The sequence below is a fragment of the Phaenicophaeus curvirostris genome, chromosome 2, assembly GCF_032191515.1.
Source record: "Phaenicophaeus curvirostris isolate KB17595 chromosome 2, BPBGC_Pcur_1.0, whole genome shotgun sequence".
Classification (NCBI taxonomy): Eukaryota; Metazoa; Chordata; class Aves; order Cuculiformes; family Cuculidae; genus Phaenicophaeus; species Phaenicophaeus curvirostris.
The window spans coordinates 56,192,114-56,210,881 of NC_091393.1; the positions used below are offsets into that span (position 1 = coordinate 56,192,114).

At 45.6% G+C, this 18,768-nt stretch overlaps 1 protein-coding gene across 1 annotated transcript in view; it reads right to left on the reverse strand.

Annotated features, from left to right (window-relative positions):
* TAB2 (TGF-beta activated kinase 1 (MAP3K7) binding protein 2) overlaps positions 1–18,768 on the reverse strand; it is a 183,818-nt gene that overhangs the window by 118,528 nt on the left and 46,522 nt on the right. The gene's annotated exons all lie outside the window — the stretch shown is intronic.

Genomic DNA, 18,768 nt, shown 5'->3' on the forward strand with positions numbered 1-18,768 from the left:
GGCTGGACTCTCATAATCCATCTTTATCTCAGCTGGACTTACCACACTCTGGTGCAGTGCCACCACCAGACCAGAGTTTTCCAGGCATGGGTAAAAGCTCATCTTGTTGTGTTAGCAGACTGTTTGCCCTGGAAAGACACAGGGAGGAGGGAGAGGCCTGCTGCTCTTGCTGGAGACAGGTGCTTATGAATCCAAAGCCTGAGAGCGACATCTGGGTCTGTCAACTGGCAAAGAGAACTAATGTTTTGAGCTGCAGAGGTAGCTTCAATTTTTTCTATATAGCAATAAAAACTACCAGGAAAAAAAAGGCCATTCACCACAGCATCTTATGGACTTTAAGAAATGACTTGCTATAGGCATTAAACAGTTTTGTCACTCCGTTGCCAGCCACCACCACCACAGCTGGACACATCAAATTGCTTTTGAAGTGAATTTTTTTCTTTTTAATTCCTCCTTACCATCCTCATCTAAGCCTGTAGTCACATCATGTCTTTTGTCATCAGATTTGGGTGAAAACATGGCAAGGTAAGGAAGAGTAGTCGAAGATAAACTGGATTACCTGGAGCATGAAGCTTGGTGCAAGGAAGGACATCGTGTCTTCCCTCTAACTAGAGAAAAATCCTGCCTTTTTTGTGAGATCACTTCAGTGAGGCCAGAATTTTACCTTTCTGTTTCTGGAAGCACACTGTTTACCTTTCTGTTTCTGGAAGTAAGAGTAGTTACAAGTGGAGAAGTGCTCAGGTGAGAGGCAATGCTACTCCACTGCTACTTCTGTGCCAGGGACAAGAAGAGACTGAGGACACAAGGGAGAGCAATGGGAACTGCCAACACACTGCGTTGTTTTCAGCTGAGGAGGTCTCTTCCTCAGGTCCTGCACAATGATCCCTGTTTCCAGAGTACGTGCAGAAGTCATTGTATTTTATTAGCATTAATTTTCATAAGGAAAGGATTTCATGGAAACCACATGCTATTGACTTAATGACCAATACTACCAACACTCACCATTCCTATTTACGTCTATTTTTAATATCTCTTCATACAATGCTGATGCAGCACAATCTCTGTTCTATAATGCCCTTCCTAGAAGCTGAACTTCGCTACGAAATTTCACACAACCACATGTAGAAATAACCAGATGGACCTCTGGCAGAAATGAATGAAGCCTTCTGTGTGCTTTTTGGTGGCTTGAAAGGTTCTCTCTGACCATAATGCCCACAGGTATGCCAACATCTCATGAAAAGAGAGGAAAGCTTAGAACATGTTGGCTGTCCAGGACCATATTCTGATCCATGGAGCATGCCCAAGCCTCTGACCACTGAAGGTCCTTGCAGCAAATGACAGCTTTCCATTGGGAATGTGCTGACTTACTCTGTACTGATCAATTATGTCCCACTTGCTTTGAATGACTGACCTCTTTAGTCATTACATACAGGAATGCAATATTTTCCTGCAAGGGTCAATACTGCTTTTTCCCAACCCAAATGCCAAATTTTGACTCATAGCTTACACTAATTTATAGCAATGTAAGCTGCAGGATTCACAAGAGTATTACTTTTAAATTAAAAAAAAATATGTGAAATAACCTGTAATTGTGCTGTTGTGATACTTGCAGCTTATTAAGGCTACGTGGGTGAGATCCATGCAATGCATGCAAGTAATCTGCCTCCTTCTTCCCGAGAAAGCAGTTTTAGTGTGTTCTTCTGTTAGGTATTTGTTGAAGTTGAAACTTAAAAAAGCCCTGAGCTACGTGATTCCCCTCCCTTTCCTGCTCCTGACAACAGAATATCTTTCGCTTGTTACCTTCACTTTGTTGCTGCAGGTAATTCTACGTAGCTTTTGGACATCAATTATGGAAAACATACCAGCTTCTCCTAAGTAGGCTTTGTTGGTAGCTTGTCACAATTCAGTGCTGACACAAAACTCATTTTCATTCCCAGAGGCCATGAAATACGTGCTTTTCAAGGGCAGACATTGCTAACACATTTGTGTCTAAATTAGGCCCCATTACCATACACAAGATCTTTCTGATATTATACCAGCTCCTGCTTCAATAGGGCTCTCTGAGGTCTCAGTTGCTGGCAAACTGCTTTTATTACTTAGTGCCATTGCTGCTCAGTGTGGTGGGAGAGATGAGCTGCTGTTCTACCCAGATTCCACCTCACATGCATTTCCATAGCCAAGTCAGGAAAATTATATGCAAAACAAAACACCTTTCAGCACAAATCCCTTTTGTTAACAGGCAACCACAATCTTCCTGTAATGTCTGAGCAGGAGACAATCGCTGCTACAGCCACTTGGGTGTTGCCTCTGGAATCTGGAAGGATGAAATCATCACATGTCCCACCACCCTGCTCACTTTAAGGCATTTCTGACTAGGCTCATATGATGTGGTTGCCTCCAATTAGATGGGACTGGGATCAGTGATTCAGGAGGTCACTTTCAGTCCTCCAGCCTGTAAATAGTATGGAAAGAGTTAGTCTGAGGTGGCCAATAGAAGGAAATGATAATTGTTAAAAATGGCTTAGGGCCTTGTAGTGTGTGACTAGGGCAGGAGAGGGGAGATTCTGGTCCCAGCTGTTGCCTAACTCAATTCACGAGTTCTGGCAAATCTTGCTGTCCCTTATGTTCTGAGTAAGTCTGCTCCCTGGGAGCGGTGGTTCTTCCCAGCCTCTGTAAGGCCCTGTGATCTCTGTATATGTCATTGACTCATGCTGGCTCCTGGCAGTCGGTCTGGGTCAGCAGCAAAGCGCTGACTGACAGAATGATTCAGTGTCATTGGAAATGACCAGTACAGAGTTATACTATGTGCAGTTTTGTATCAGTTACACCTAGACTGAGATGGATGTACTCATCACATATCTAACTATCCCCGTCCTACACTCCAATTCTGTCCTGAGAATGTCTCCTTGTAAGATTCAACAGGCACCATTGCTTCTTCTGACCCAACCCTCTTCAGGGCAATTATGAATTCAGGAGTATGCTTTTATAATGTAGCTAATCAGTTGGGAAGGCTGCTTTAAGAGCATTTACTTCTTTAAAAAACCAAGTCAAGCAGTCTAATTGACTACCATAAAATAAAGCCCTTCCCTTCTTTCCCACATGCCTGCCCAATATTAAATAGCATCCTCTTGTCCAAACTGTAATAGATACCTGTGCACCTTGGGCACACAGAACCTTGAAGAAACTTTCTTATGCAGGGTATGAGATCCAAAATATTTATGCAGAAATATGTTTATATGGATGTGCTTATATTCACATGCAATTATGTGGCAGTGAGGCATTTTACAGGCTCGTAATCCCTCTCTCTCTGACAAAGATTGCCTTTAATGCCTCGGTGATGTACCAATTCAGTGTTTACATCTCTTTTTATTGTGAAAGCAATTATATGATGTTTGACAGCAACATTTCTTGTCTGTTATAAGCAGCACCAGCAATCGCTTTTCATTTCCTTAAAGAAGAAATCCAAATTTGTGCTCTCTGAAGGCAAAAAAAAAAAAAAAGTATAAAAGCTGCTTTCCGAGGAATAGTTTCTGGGCATGCTGTGATACTAGTCTTGAGCCCTGATGCTGAAAATTGTTGTTCTGTAACTTATTACAGCTAGTTCCTCCTTTAGCCTGCAGATGAGAGCACACATACTAATAACTCAGCAGAATAATACATGTGGTAAGATATTCAGTAGTATTCAGCTTTCCCCATGCATTCTTTCTCCTCTGTTTTTGTACAGAGTTCCCCTTCTTCTTACAGTTAAGCCCAGACATATTTTTCTATTTTAAATTTTCCAGTGATTTGTACAGGAGAGTATTAAATTGCTTAAGGGCATATTAAATATTACAGTTCTGTTAAACTTGAATGAAGCAATGCAAGTCTGGAACACATTTAATAAATCTGTAGCTTGATAAGCAATTTTTCTTTCCCAAATCTGACATTCCTTTGCACTAATCACCTATGTGAAAGAGCTGCCTCTAATTCTTTTATTCTTTTAATTTCCTCACCACAGGACTCAAACCAGCTGCAGTCCTCCCTTTCTCTGGGCACTATATAATTTAAAACCCCTTTCATACCCTTAAGAAGAAGGTGTTCAGAGGCTACAGAACTGTCCACATAGCCTTGCTGGAGCACCCCTCACCTAGATTTTTCCAGCCTTTTTGTTTTTAAGTTGGAGAATAGTGCATAGTCCACTCAACTCTGAGAAGGACTCGTTGTGTGAGTGGAGGCTGGCTGATGTTATACCCATTTACAAGAAGGAACGGAGGGAGGACCCAGGAAACTACAGGCCTGTCAGTTGGAACTCAGTGCCAGGGAAGGTCATGTAACAGGTTAGCTTGAGTGCTATCATGAAGCACATGCAAGAGAACCGGGTGATCAGGCCCAGTCAACACGAGTTCACAAAAGTCAGGTCTTGCCAAACTAACCTGATCGCCTTCTATGACAAAGTGACCCACCTACTGGATGAGGGAAAGGCTGTGGATGTGGTCTTCCTGGACTTCAGCAAAGCCTTTGACACCGTTTCTCACAGCATTCTGCTTGGGAAACTGTCAGCCTCTGGTCTGGACAGGCGCACACTCTCCTGGGTGGAAAACTGGTTGGCTGGCTGGGCCCAGAGAGTGGTGGTAAATGGAGTTAACTCCAGCTGGAGGCCAGTGACAAGTGGGGTTCCCCAGGGCTCAGTGCTGGGTCCAGCCCTGTTCAATGTCTTTATCAATGACCTGGATGAAGGCATTGAGTGCGCGTTTAGCAAATTTGCAGACAACACTAAGCTGGGAGGAAATGTCGATCTGCTGAAGGGTAGGGAGGCTCTGCAAAGGGATCTGAACAGGCTGGACTGCTGGACAGAGTCCAATGGCATGAGGTTTAACAAGACCAAATGCCGGGTCCTGCACTTGGGGCACAACAACCCTATGCAGTGCTACAGACTAGGAGAAGAGTGGCTCGAAAGCTGCCTGGAGGAGAGGAACCTGGGGGTGTTGGTTGACAGCGACTGAACATGAGCCAGCAGTGTGCCCAGGTGGCCAAGAAGGCCAACGGCATCTTGGCTTGTATCAGAAACGGCGTGACCAGCAGGTCCAGAGAGGTTATCCTCCCTCTGTACTTGGCACTGGGGAGACCGCTCCTCGAATCCTGTGTTCAGTTCTGGGCCCCTCACCACAAGAAGGATGATGAGGCTCTGGAGCAAGTCCAGAGAAGAGCAACGAAGCTGGTGAAGGGGCTGGAAAACAAGTCTTATGAGGAGTGGTTGAGGGAGCTGGGGTTGTTTAGCCTTGAGAAGAGGAAGCTGAGGGGGGACCTTATTGCTCTCTACAGCTACCTGAAAGGAGTCTGTAGAGAGGAGGGAGCCGGCCTCTTCTCCCAAGTGACAGGTGGATGAGTAGACGAGGTGCTCAGGGACATGGTTCAGTGGCAGATAGGAATGATTGGACTTGATGATCCAAGAGGTCTTTTCCAACCTGGTGATTCTATGATTCTATTTAAGTTGTTTCCAGAACACCTTTGTCTGTCAATGCAGAGGAGGAAAAGATCAGACCAGGCCACCCCGAATTTCCTGGGAAAGCATGGAGACTTAAGACAAGTTTGATTTTTTTTTTATTTTTTATTTTATTTTATTACTCTTTCACTTGAAAAGCCTGCAGGTCATCCCCAGGGTGATTCACCTCCTTAATTTCACTCACAGAGGCAGAGGCTGTTGGACTAGGCTCCACAGGGAAAATCTTGCAAAATGGGAGGTGGTTACAGTGGTTATGTAAGGTGACAAATCAGTTTTCATGGACGAAAACTCTTCTAGAATACTTTGCTTTGCATTTTGGTTTCTGCTGGTGGCGTATCCACCCACCACTTCTGTCTCAGTCACTGTACCTTTATGTCTCACAGAATTGTTCTGGCCTATTTGCTGCACGCTGTGCTTGTTTACCATATTAAATTAATGCATCCAGGAAGATTATGAAACTTACTTCAAGAGAGATTTCACACCTTAGGAGGAGCCTGTATAAACTCTCAGACCTGTTGATAAAACAGGAAAGAGAAAAATCTCCAGGCCTCAGTGATGAAAGCTTCTGCTTTCTCCTATCGTATGATAAATAGCCTCACTAGATTCAACACATCTTGCCTGAGATAGCCTCTTGCATAGCCCTGGACTTGCTTTTGATCCTAAACTGGAGGGAAAGGCTGACAACAACAGAGCGTGTACACAGCTACATCGCTGCTGTGCTCTTGGAAGACCTCCTGACAACTGCTTTATTCTTAGAGCTGCACCTGTGGCGACCCAGTGAGCCAAAGAATTCTTTGACGAGATTTAATTCCTCTGTTTAACATCTGCCTTTGCAACATCTCATAGTAGCTTCATTTTAAGTGATGCGAAGACCAAACAAAACACATAAGCACTGATTTTGTGGCCTTCCAGCCAATACTGCTTCACAAACCAGAAGCACTTTTCTTCATGGAAGTTCAAATGCTAGAGGATGCTCAAATGGCTGATGTTCCATGACTAGCAAATGCAAGGGGAGTTTCTCAAGTCCCTTGGCAGTCATCACCAGGAGATCAAAATCATAGCTGCTGCCCAGGACCCTGGGCTTTCCCTGGGTGCAGCATAGTGCAGTTGCATCTACAGGGACTCCTAATTCCTCCTCACCAGACCATTAGCAGAAGGATGTCTGTGCAATGGCCCATTTCTCACTGCTCATCCACTTGACAGTCTGCCTAGCTGTGTGCCACTGTACCCAGATACCGCCAGGGCACTCAGCTTCATGCCCAGAAGAGGTGGGGAAAAAGAGAGCAGGGTGAACGGGCAGAGGAGATGATGAGGTGCCTGCCAGGTAGTAGCCAGGATAGGACACTACCTCTTATTCAGGAGGAGAGAGGGCAAACAGTAAATGGTGATGGCAAAATCGTAGCTTCAGGATTGATGTTTGAGTTCTGGAGCATAGTCAGAGGAAAGTGGGTGTCCTTCTCCTTTAAAGCGAAAGTACAGTAAAAGGTCCCCATGCCATGTGCCAGACTGGCAGGACAGAAAAGGAAAGCCGGTCTGTGTGAAGAGGGCAAGTACTGTATTGACAGCGGGAGCACAAGGCTCCTCATGCTTTTCTGATGACACGTTTCAACCCAGTTCAAGCTCTTTAGGAGTGAGATGCCTCATATGTCATAGCCCTCAAATCCTTGGCCTCTGCACTGAGACTACCAACGAGAATGCCAGCTATGATGGTGGGTTTATTTTCACCAGACTGAATGGACTTCCCTTTCATTCCACAGAGAGCAGGAGACAGCTGTAAGTTAGCAACAGCTTTTCCTTGGAGAGGGGCCTGAGGCATAAGATTTTAACCACCTAATCTTTCCCTGTGCCCATGTCCCAGGATCTGTGTTCTGTCCGAATCAAAATAGTGGACAAGGAACCAGACGTGAGTTCACCGAAAGATAAGTAATTGCCCATTCCTCTATGGTGCTGCTGGAGGAGAGGTAATGGGAAGGGCAGGAGGTGTGTGTGGGGGGAAGGCTCCTGTTTAAAGTGAGGTGCCAGGAAGAAACCTAGGCTCCTGTTCCTGAAGTGTGAGACTGGGTAAGTCATGTGCTTCTAAATGTGCCCTGCAAAGCTGGGATCATAATAGTGAGTGATATTGAGAGTGAGTGATAAGGTTTAGGCTATTCATCTTTTCTGGGCTTTCAGGTCGCCAGAATCACAGAATCACCAGGTTGGAAAAGAACCACTGGATCATTGAGTCCAACCATTCCCATCAATCACTAAACCATATCCCTCAGCACCTCGTCCACCCGTGCCTTAAACACCTCCAGGGAAGGTGAATCAACCACCTCCCTGGGCAGCCTGTGCCAGTGCCCAATGACCCTTTCCATGAAAAAAAAATTCTGATGACAAGCCTGAACCTCCCCTGGCAGAGCTTGAGGCCATTCCCTCTCGTCCTGTCCCCTGTCACCTGGGAGAAGAGGCCAGCACCCTCCTCTCCACAACCTCCTTTCAGGTAGTTGTAGAGAGCAATAAGGTCTCCCCTCAGCCTCCTCTTCTCCAGGCTAAACAACCCTACCGTGTAAGACTTGTCCTCCAGCCCCTTCACCAGCTTTGTTGCTCTTCTCTGGACTCACTCCAGAGCCTCAACATCCTTCTTGTGGTGAGGGGCCCAGAACTGGACACAGTAGAAGAAAGGTACCATCTGTGCAGGAGTTCAATTTGTTCTTTCCCCTGCCAAAAGTCAGCGGGAATACGGTTTTGCAGGTTTTACACTTGTTCATCAAAGATTCTTCATCAAAGATTGTTACAGCTCCAGCCCCGAAAGGACTTTTCACACACTTGGTTTCTTCCTCTGGCTCTTGAAAAGCAAGCTGTACGTTATCATTCCAGCACCCGTCAAGACGCTTCCTCTCCCTTCCCCTCTCCTCGGGCGAGCCTGCCCTGCCTCTGCTCTCCAGAAACGTGGCCACCCCCCGGTTTTCCTCCTCTCGCCTCCCGCCCGCCGTCCCTCGCCCTCCCCGAGCCGCCGCCACCCCCGGCTCCCTCCAGGCAGCTCCTTCCTTCCCCCGGCTCGCCGAGGGCCCGCAGGTACCCGGGGCCCGGCGGGTTCGGCCGGGAGGGAGCGAAACGAGCCCAGGGATGCTGCCGCCCCCCGGCTACAGCCGAGGAGAAGCGCCGACGGGCGGCGAGGCGGCGGAGCCCGCTCCCAGCGCCAGTGCCGGCGGCTGCTCTGCCGGCCGGAGCCAGCCCAGGCCCCGCGGTCGCGCTCCCTCTAGTGCCCGCCCGGCGCCGGGAGCGGGGAAAAGCCCTCCCGGAGGCGTCTCTCCTCTCCCAGCAGCTCCTCCTGCGGCTCACGGGGCAGAGGGACACGCGTGTCCCCGCTCCGGGAGCTCCCCGGGGCTCGGCCGGTGCTTCATCAGGCTGCAATGCCAAAGGAGAAAGGAGGCTGAGGGGCAAAGGGGGACCTTCTCCCTCTGTACTCGGCACTGGAGAGACCGCTCCTCGAATCCTCTGTTCAGTTCTGGGCCCCTCACCACAAGAAGGATGTTGAGACTCTGGAGCGAGTCCAGAGAAGAGCAACGAAGCTGGTGAAGGGGCTGGAGAACAGGCCTTATGAGGAGCGGCTGAGGGAGCTGGAGGTGTTTAGCCTGGAGAAGAGGAGGCTGAGGGGAGACCTCATTGCTCTCTACAACTACCTGAAAGGAGGTTGTGGAGAGGAGGGTGCTGGCCTCTTCTCCCAAGTGACAGGGGACAGGACAAGAGGGAATGGCCTCAAGCTCCGCCAGGGGAGGTTCAGTCTTGACATCAGGAAAAAATATTTCACAGAAAGGGTCACTGGAATAGGCTGCCCAGGGAGGTGGTTGAGTCACCTTCCCTGGAGGTGTTTAAGGCATGGGTGGATGAGGTGCTAAGGGGCATGGTTTAGTGATTGATGGGAATAGTTGGATTCGATGATCCTGTGGGTCCTTTCCAACCTAGTGATTCTATGATCCTTTGATAAACAGACGCTTTCTCTGAGAGCATGTAGTACATTTTTGTGGAGCACGTGCTCTTCAGTGAAATGCAGGGACCCATGAGGTGTGGGAACGAGGGGCTGCAGTGGGAGCGAAAGCTCTGCCGCTGGGGAAAGGGAATCAGCCCAGAGCCTTCCCTGTCATTAGCACTTTTTTTTTTCCGAGAAGCAGAGGGCACAGAGTTGAGATTGAGAGGTGAAGAAAGCCTTTAATCAAAGCTGATGTTGCCCAGTTGCTAGAAGAAAGCCTGAAACAGTATTACAGACAGCCTTGCTTCCTTTTATAAATGGACAGTATTGGTTAATTTGCACCAGCAGTGGCCTTCACTGATGGGAACCAGAAGGAAGAAAGGATCATGTTTCTGCTCATCTCCCCTCAACCCGGCTCCCACACCTGCAAGCCAGTGACTTCCGAGGTTATTAAACTGTCTCACCTGGACCCATTACTATGTCCCGGCTGAATCCCTTCCCTTTTGCTGTGTGCTCCTGTCTTTTAACAGGTGTGGGCACAAAGGTGTTTTTTCACAAATGTGCCTACAAGTGGCAGGGACAGGAACAGCAGCGCCTGAGAGGCTGTAACTGGCCTTCCTGCCAGGTCCCTTATGGATAGCTAGCTGCTTTGTGCCCGCAGTGGATGTAGCTTTCCTCACACCCCTGCCTTGTACAGGTTTCTGCTCCTTCACCTCACCACGCATCTCACCTCTTTCCTGGTTTCTCTGCTCTGGTCTCCAAACTTCTTTCAAACTTTGTAGAAACAAAACCCTTCCATCTTTTATTTCTAATAATGCTGTGGTGCTCCAGAGGTCCATAGTTAAATGTTTTGAAGTTACATGCATATACATATATGTTCTTGTACTGTGCAGAAACCTAATCTAAGCTGTCTAACTGTGGAACCCTACTGTTGCTGTGTGTGCCAGCTTGGTTTTGCTCCACTTGGTTGTTTCAGATTGTAGTTTCTTTTGGGGTGGCACCTTCAGGCAGGCTCCATTTGCCCCAACCAAATTACAGTAACTGTTTACACAGTCTTCAAGCCTGAAGTCCCAACAGCTAACGTAGTGCTTCCCTGAGAAAGAGCCATTGAGTCCCAGTGCAAGCTTCAGGGCTTGCCCACAACATTTCTTTACTACGTTTCCTCTTGAGCAATGCAAATGGGAATGATGAGTAAGGGACCAATACCTTTTGACTCACTGGACTAAAGCTGACCACTTTTGGAGGGATAAGCTCAAGAAAACAATGGAAAACAATGAATACTTCAGTTTGGCTTGGCTTGCTATTTTTTTCTAAAAGCTTGTTTCATCTAAACTGAAATGACTGGCATGCACTGGAGGGGAGGAAAGAAGTAAAGGCCAGCTATGCCCGAGACATTGAGCACTGCAGTCTAGGCCTCCTCAAGAGGCTCCCACAGTTTAACCTGTGCTCATCCACCTATTGCATATGGTTTCCTTTGCATATGAAGCACTGTTTTAGTTGTTTTGGCGACATCTGCTACTCAGCTGAACCCTAATACTGTAAGGGAAACACAATATTATTACTAGTAGTCATTGCTATTACTACTTGACCTTAAATCATAGAATTATAGACTAGCTAGGGTTGGAAGGGACCTTAAAGATTGTCCAGTTCCAACCCCTCTGCCATCGGCAGGGACACCTCCCATTGAATCAGGCTACTCAAGGCCCCATCCAACCTGGCCCTGAACCCTTCCAGAGAGAGGTCATCTCCAGCTTCCCTGGGCAACCTGTTCTGGTTGTCTCACCACCCTCATTGTGAAGAATTAATTCCTTATCTCTGATATAAATCTTCCCCCTTCCAATTTAAAGCCGTTCCTCCTCATCCTACCACTACCTGGCCTTGTAAAAAGTACCTCCCCAGCTTTCTTGTAGGCCCTCTTCAGATACTGGGAGGCTGCTATAAGGTTTGCCTGGAGCCTTCTCTTCTCCAGGCTGAACTACCCCAACTCTCTCAGACTCTGCTTATAGCAGAGGGCTCCAGCCCTCTGATCATCTTCCTGTTGCCTGTGAGAGGAGTCTTCAAGGATATGACATGACATGACATGGCTGGCTTCACGGTACATCAGGACTGGCCAAAACCTGGAAGGATATTTTGGGGAAGGTGGGGATTACCCATCCTGTTTCAGATTTCTTTTCCCATCTTGGTGTGTGGCAGGAAAATGAGGAGGTTTTCCCCGTAGAAAATTTCCCCAGGGAAATTCTCAGTGCCTCCTTTTTATTTCCGGGGAAGTATGAACCAGTGCAAAGTCCCTGAGTGTTTTAAGACCTACATGCAGCTGCCTTCCAGTGGAGCCAAGGCTCCTTTCTGGTGCCCCCATAAGAGACATGAAAAGAGGGAGGTGGAAGCCGAAATGCCTGGGGCACACTAGGCAGCTGCACCTCAGCTAGATTTTGAGTGGTGCGGGACACTTGCTGCTGGAATTGGTGGCAAACAGAGGAGCAAGATTCCTGCTTGCAGAGGCAACCAGTGCAGGCATTTGTGTTTGCAAGGTCTGGTTCCACTGCAGCTATTGTGATCCCTGTTATTCAGGAATTCTGCTAAACTGTGCCAGTTCTTATGGAAGTTTTGCAGAGTAGATAAATACTACACTCCAGCCTTTGTGACAAGGGGAAAAGGAAAGCTTTAAGCAATTAGGCTGGGCCATGCAGCTATTTGGCAGCAAGTTGGTGTGCCAGCTGCAAGGGGCTCCCAAAGCAGAGGTGCCGCTGCGTTCTCTTCTGCTGCCTGTGACAGCACCCGCACGGCTGTGGCATCCTGGGCAGCAGCCACGAAGAGGGCTAGGAAGAGTGCACCATGGGACCACATCTGTTTTTTAAGTAAAGAAAGGGCCTGACCTTCCTTATGTTAGCAAGGAGCAGCAGCTTTCTTTAAAGATGCTGACCTGCAGTTAAATGGATTTTCCCTGTTTGTCCTGGACTGGTCCAGTGCAAGCTTTGCTATCTATTTTGCACTTTTCTGTCAACTTTGCAGAGAAATAAGAAGTTCTTAGCTTTGGTCAGAGCTGCTCTTGACCAAGGTTTTGCCGATCCTCTGTTCCCTTTCCTGTGGTGAGAACACAGAAACGGGTCTCACCATTCCTTCCTCACAGGAGTTGGCTGCTGTGGTGTTCTTCCTACAGAAGACAAAAATGCTTTAGGCTCCTTTGGGCTGACTGGTGCATGCCCATGAGCGATCAGAGTAAGTTCTGGGAAGAGTCCCTTTCCCCCAGGCAAAAAGAAGCATTCTCTTCATTCTGAGAAGTGAAAAGCTTTTTCCTTAGACTCAGAAGATATTGTTTTGGAAAAATCAAAGCTGACCACATAATTCCATCTCCTTCTCCTAGCTTTGGAGTGATAAGACATGCGCGATGCTGCTTGACACTGTGATATTTATAAGACAAAGCAGAGGTCAAATTTGCTGAATGGTTTCCAAATTCCAGCGAGGTTTATCACAAAGAGCCCCATGCACAGACCCAAGTGGCGTGACTGACAAGAGCGGGATTATGGAGTCACTAGAAAGCTCGGTTTCCAGCCAACACTGATGGGCCAAATCACGTTCTTTGGGCCAAAACCTGCTGGAAAGCTACAATTACATGTAGACTCCAGGGAGTTTACACAGCAGAGTTTCTGACAAGAAACCCCATTATGAGGAGCTGGGTTTTCAGGCTTCAAGGAGCAACACTGTCCTTTATTAGCACTGTCCTGCCTGGGTCTGGTGAGAAACATCCTGGAGCTCAGTCACCCATGGGACAGACAGGCAGAAGACTGTTGCCCTCCCTCCCCTGCACCCTCACATATCCCTCCTGCCTCCTTGGAAGTGAGGCACTGTCAGGCTCTCTTTGCCAGCTTTCTGTCCCAAGAAGTGCAGGAAGAAAGGATTTTTCCCCCAGCATGTGCTGACAAGACTAGCACAAATTGTCCAAAGGAGGTTTGGCAGAAATGCCCACGAGCTAGCTACAACTGAAACACTAGCTCCATTTCCCACTCCCTGCTCAGACGCCAGCATCCAGAGCTGCTGCTGACACAGACTGTCTCTGCTCACATCAAAGCACTGACACTGCAGAGACTTCTCTGCACCCTGATGCGCTCACCTGCCAGTGCATTTCAGCCTTTTGTCCTGAAGCCAAAGAGGATGGATTTGGCATTGCTAAGCCTCAGTTATTTCCATAGAGACAGGCTGGGACTTGCTTTAATTCTCAGAGCAGAAACTAGATCTGGAGCAGGAAAGAAGCCGACACCTACAAAGTGGGTGCAACCTCAAGAGCATCAAACCTCCTCTACAAAACACAAGCATATAGACAGAAGAGTGTGGTTTATGTCCCTGTTTGCTCACACTTCCTTAAGATGCTCCCTGGAAGGCAAAAGCTTTAATGACATGTACTGTCCAGATAATGGAAGGACTAGGAGAAGATGAGGGGAAAGTACCAGATCAGTGCTTTTTCATAGCCTTCCTGTGTGAAGTTGGGAATATCACTTGCCCACTTGCTGTATCCATTCCCAATGTATGAAATGGGGAGAACAACACTTCTTTACTTCCATTGTGAATCAAAAGGATAAAGATACGCATCATTTTCCAAGCTGGTCAGACAATATGGTCAGTGCAGAATTACCCTGCACGTATTGACCTTGGGAAATACACCAACTATAGCCTATACTAATAGAGAAAGTAAAAATGAAAAAGGCTCACAGCTATTCAGTGAGGCATAGGCACCTCACTGCTTCTTGTTCTAGCACATCTCTCCAGCACGACCTCAAGGAACTTGTTTTCTATGGGGAATCAAAGACTAATCATAGAATCTCCAGGTTGGAGAAGACCTCTTGGATCATCAAGTCCAAGCATTCCTATCTGCCACTAAACCATGTCCCCGAGCACCTCATCTACCCGTTTTTTAAACACTCAACCACCTCCCTGGGCAGCCTCTGCCAGTGCCCGATGGCCCTTTCTGTTAAAAATGACTGGAGAGGATTTCCACTCCTCGGTTGCAACCTTAGCTTACCAAAACAAGAAGATGATCTGAGGCTCCTAAAAGAGAAATTATCACATGCCATGGGAAGCCATACCTTGGAGTGTTGCTCTTGTGTCTGCCACAGACTGTAACCGTCCCTGTTTTCCTCTTGCACCTGAACTGAAGACAATCACGAGTTCCAAACTGGGAGATGCAATTGGCCTTTGCTACCTGACGAGGCTCCTGTGAGCCCTGAGGTCAGCAAAAGCCTCCCTTATTGTCCTGGCCTGGTAAACAGGAAAACTGCAGGAATACTTTACCTTGTGGTGCACTAGCCAAATATTACTCTGCTCATTAGAAGCACCACTGCATTGAGAAGTATTTTTTTCACTCAGCTCACTGCTTGCACTCAACCCAGAAGAAGGTTTGCTGAAGGATCAAATCTATGTCTAGATCAGCTTCTGCACATTCGATACAGGCACAGGCATTATGTTTATACTTTGCCAAGTTTCTGAGCAAGAGTGGCAATTCGGAAGTGTGTGGAAAAAGCCAAAAAATCGCTAACTTAATATAAATCACAATTCTGAAGCAGTATTTGATTTTGAAGCATGGTCTTAAGTTTTGCAGATGAGCCAACGTCATAAAGAGTGAGCAGTTTGGGTCACACTTCTGCTGGATGTTTTATATCATCCTAGTGTGTAGACCATTATTCTTAACCTTGAACAGCATTGCATCCATGTATTCCTGCTAATGTCTGCTTTTCACATCACCAGTTCTTCTGCAGTGTAGCAGAATTGTTTGCCATCAGCCTTCTTGCCCATCAGATCCAAAGAAGGGAACAGCAGTGTGGCAAAGGTTGCACAAAACACACTCCTACCGTGCCTGCTTGACAGCAGTGTTATTAGCTACCTTTTCAGTGACAATCAGTTAAATACAAAACCAGACCTGCATTCTTCTTTTATGTACTCAGAGAAGGTAAATCATGTTTATATTCAAAACCACCTTCAAATATACCACTGGTCACATCTTAGCATCTTATGGTGCCTGGAAGGCCAAATATGTATTTGCAGAAAACTTCCCCCCTTTCTAATCCGTTCTTGTTCCCAGAACAACCTTCCACTCCACATGCAGGCTTTTCCAATATAACAGTATCCAACATCAGTGCTGAGACACAACCCTTGTGGTGTGCTCATGCTTCCACTACACACACCCATTTTCAAAAGCTTTCAATGGAACTTAGAAGTTCACTTCATGCTGCAGTGTGTGCAATGCCATTTCTGGACAAACTGAAGAAAATGTGTGACAGTTTTTCAGTTGTAAGTAAGACACCAGCATTTGATTTATGCTGGTTGGAATTTTACTTTTGACCTTCAAAATAAGATCCCTTCCATCCACACCTAACATTTTTGCAGGGGATTTTTTTCACACCCCAATTTTTCACACCTGTTTCTCATGCAGCTGCCTTCCAGCACCCTTCCCACCATGTCTGTGGGGACTTAAGTGGAGCCCAACTTTGTGAACGCTCCCATGGGGCAAACCATGCAAATGTGATCCCAGTGGTTCCAAACCCACTAAACAGGCACTTCCAAGTCTTGGTAAGACCTTTCTTGTTTTTCCCATGGAGTCTTATGTATGGAGGTCTACACGTAACAATGCTTAGTTCTTTTCTCTCGTCTTGGCTCATGCAAGCAGGCTGATCAACTGTTATATATGTTTGCTGATTTTGCAATAAAGACTGATACCTTAAAAATAAAATAGAAGGAATGCTGAGGTATTGTATTACAGTACGGTAGCTCTCAAAAGTGTTGCTGTCTTGTATTAGGCTATGGTCTAATGTCACAGATGTTCCTTTTCTTAAAATGGAGGTAAGGATCAAAGCACCATTACCCTTAACTGGGAATTATTTTTGTTTTGTAAGAGGATGTAGAATCTTATCCTTTGGCAGACAATGTTTTTTTCATTTGATAAGAGGATCCAAGTTAGCATGCAGTGTGGTTTCCTTTGTTAGTCAAAAAAATCTACCTTCACATTATTGAAAGGAGGAAGAATTCAATGGCTGGAATCCACAAATCTCTTCTCCAGTGTTTAAAATTTGTAATTTTGTGTCTTTATGACACTATTTACCATTCTATATTTTAACATTCAACTAATTCATCAAAGCTCCAATGATAAAGAATGACAAAGAAATTTAAATGCTTCAAATACACCATCAGTTTTACATACCTTCAGTTCTGCTGAGCTACTTCTCTACACATAAGCAGAGAACATTTTAGACACTCTGACTTAGCCTTGCATCATCAGAATAATTTATGTGGAAGAGAAATAAACAGGAAGAAAAAACTGCACCATTTATCACTGCCACTTAAAACTTTAAACTAAAATTTATTTTTTTTCCAGAATGCTGCATTTTAACAATGTTTGATTCTCTCTCTCTAGTGTGAAAGCACTGATGTTTCACTCACATTATAACATTGTTTTGGACTCTTGGAGCTTTTATGCCTGGCCATGAAATACCATGTCTAGTAAAACGCAGCGTACGGGGACCAAGCTGTTTCTCTCCTACATAAAACTTCTATTTAGCAGCCATAAAGCACAGACGACAATGTATTTTGGGGTACTTACTGCACATCTGAAGTGAGTAAAATAATTCCATGTTCATGCTTACACCTCCAGAAAGTTTAGGGCATAGAATAATCCAGAAACAACCTGCCCCAATCTTGACTTTCAGATGCTAAACTATGCTGTGTCCAATCCTGTTCTGCTAGGTGCAACTCGAACATCTTGCTCACCACTGCTGTGCCCAGGCAAGAAAACTAGCATAAGGAAGTGGACTATGGTGCTAGGAAGAAATGCACAAGTTTTATTTTTAAACATCACTGGACTGAAAAATAGTCGTATGGCTTATTTATATTTCAGGAGATGGTAGTGAATAAGTTAAAGAATATTTCATCCCAAAATGTATGTTGCTTTCATTTATAGCTAAGCTCATGTACACATATGTTTTCTTATTTTCATAAATGTCAAGCACCCACCTTTTCCCCCCCACAAAGATTTACAAGTACATGCATGGCACTTCCTACAAAGCTGTCGTGGGCTAAAGGCTTACAAACAATGATTTTGTTTGGAATAAGAAATATTCATCAGACCAAAATATAATCATTTAAATCAACTTCTTCCTGAGCAACTTAGAATTTGGAATGTGCTGAAAAGTTTCAATAAATAAATCAAAGATTAACCAGCTTAATGCATACCTTTTAAAAAGTAAGGAAATCTATTTCATGACAGGCAAATAGGCTGTAGGACCAGGAATCTTAGGACGCTATGTTCCAGATAAATTTGTAAAGTACCATTCAAGGAGGAGAGGCCAGGTTGATTTGTTATGAAAAATACAACAATGTTAAAACCTAGTGAATAAATCATTAAACAGGTTTTGTACTTAGGTTACAAGTAGTGATGCTGAAGATACCATTAAATAAACAGATAAAAATAGACTGTACAGTAAGCATCAGTGAACTTGCAGGAAGGGTGAATGTGTTAAATGACTGATTATTCCACTATGATGTTGGCAAGAAGAATTCAAACAGAATTTCTGAAAGGTGAGAATATTAGTTTTCTTTCCAAAACCTAACAACTCCACAGTGTGTAAACTAATCATTACTCTTTCAATGTAATTTCATAGAAACCACTTAAAATATACAATGCAGCAGATGCATATCATAGCTAATGTTAGTTGTTATTTGTGCCATTTTCAGCTTTCTTTAATGTGCTCCACCATGGTAGCGCTTTGCTACCATCAACCTGGATGTTAATGATGAGAACAGAATCTTCTACATAATACTTTCTGTAAGTTAGCATCTTGTTTTAACATGATTACACTTCTTTATTTTTGTTCTCTGTGTGAAGGTACAGTAAAAACTCACTGGTGATGAAGATGGGCCATAACGTCTATTGGCTCTCAGCAGGCTCATGGAAGAGGAAACCCTTGGAAAGCACATTTGAGCTTAGCTGGGGTTTATATGCCTCGTCCATCACAAAATAACTTTCGCTTATCATTTCAAACTGAAGGATTACCTTGCAGATGACAGACATTGTGCTGAGGCAGCCACAGAATGGGAAGTAAAAATTGCCCAGTAGATGAGAAAGGAAGAGTTACACAGAGGTGTATTGCCCCTGAAGTGTTACTGGGATGCATCCTGGCAAGGAGCTGCAATTCCTCAGCTCTGCTTCTTTTCTGTGCTCTAAGACAGGAATTTATTGCTATTCTCCTCTACTAGTTCAGCTTCCTCTGATCAACAGAGATGCACAAGAAGCTGAGGCCTCATCAAGACCCCCGATGTTCTTCCCATCTCCATCCTGCTATGGAGCAGACAGATT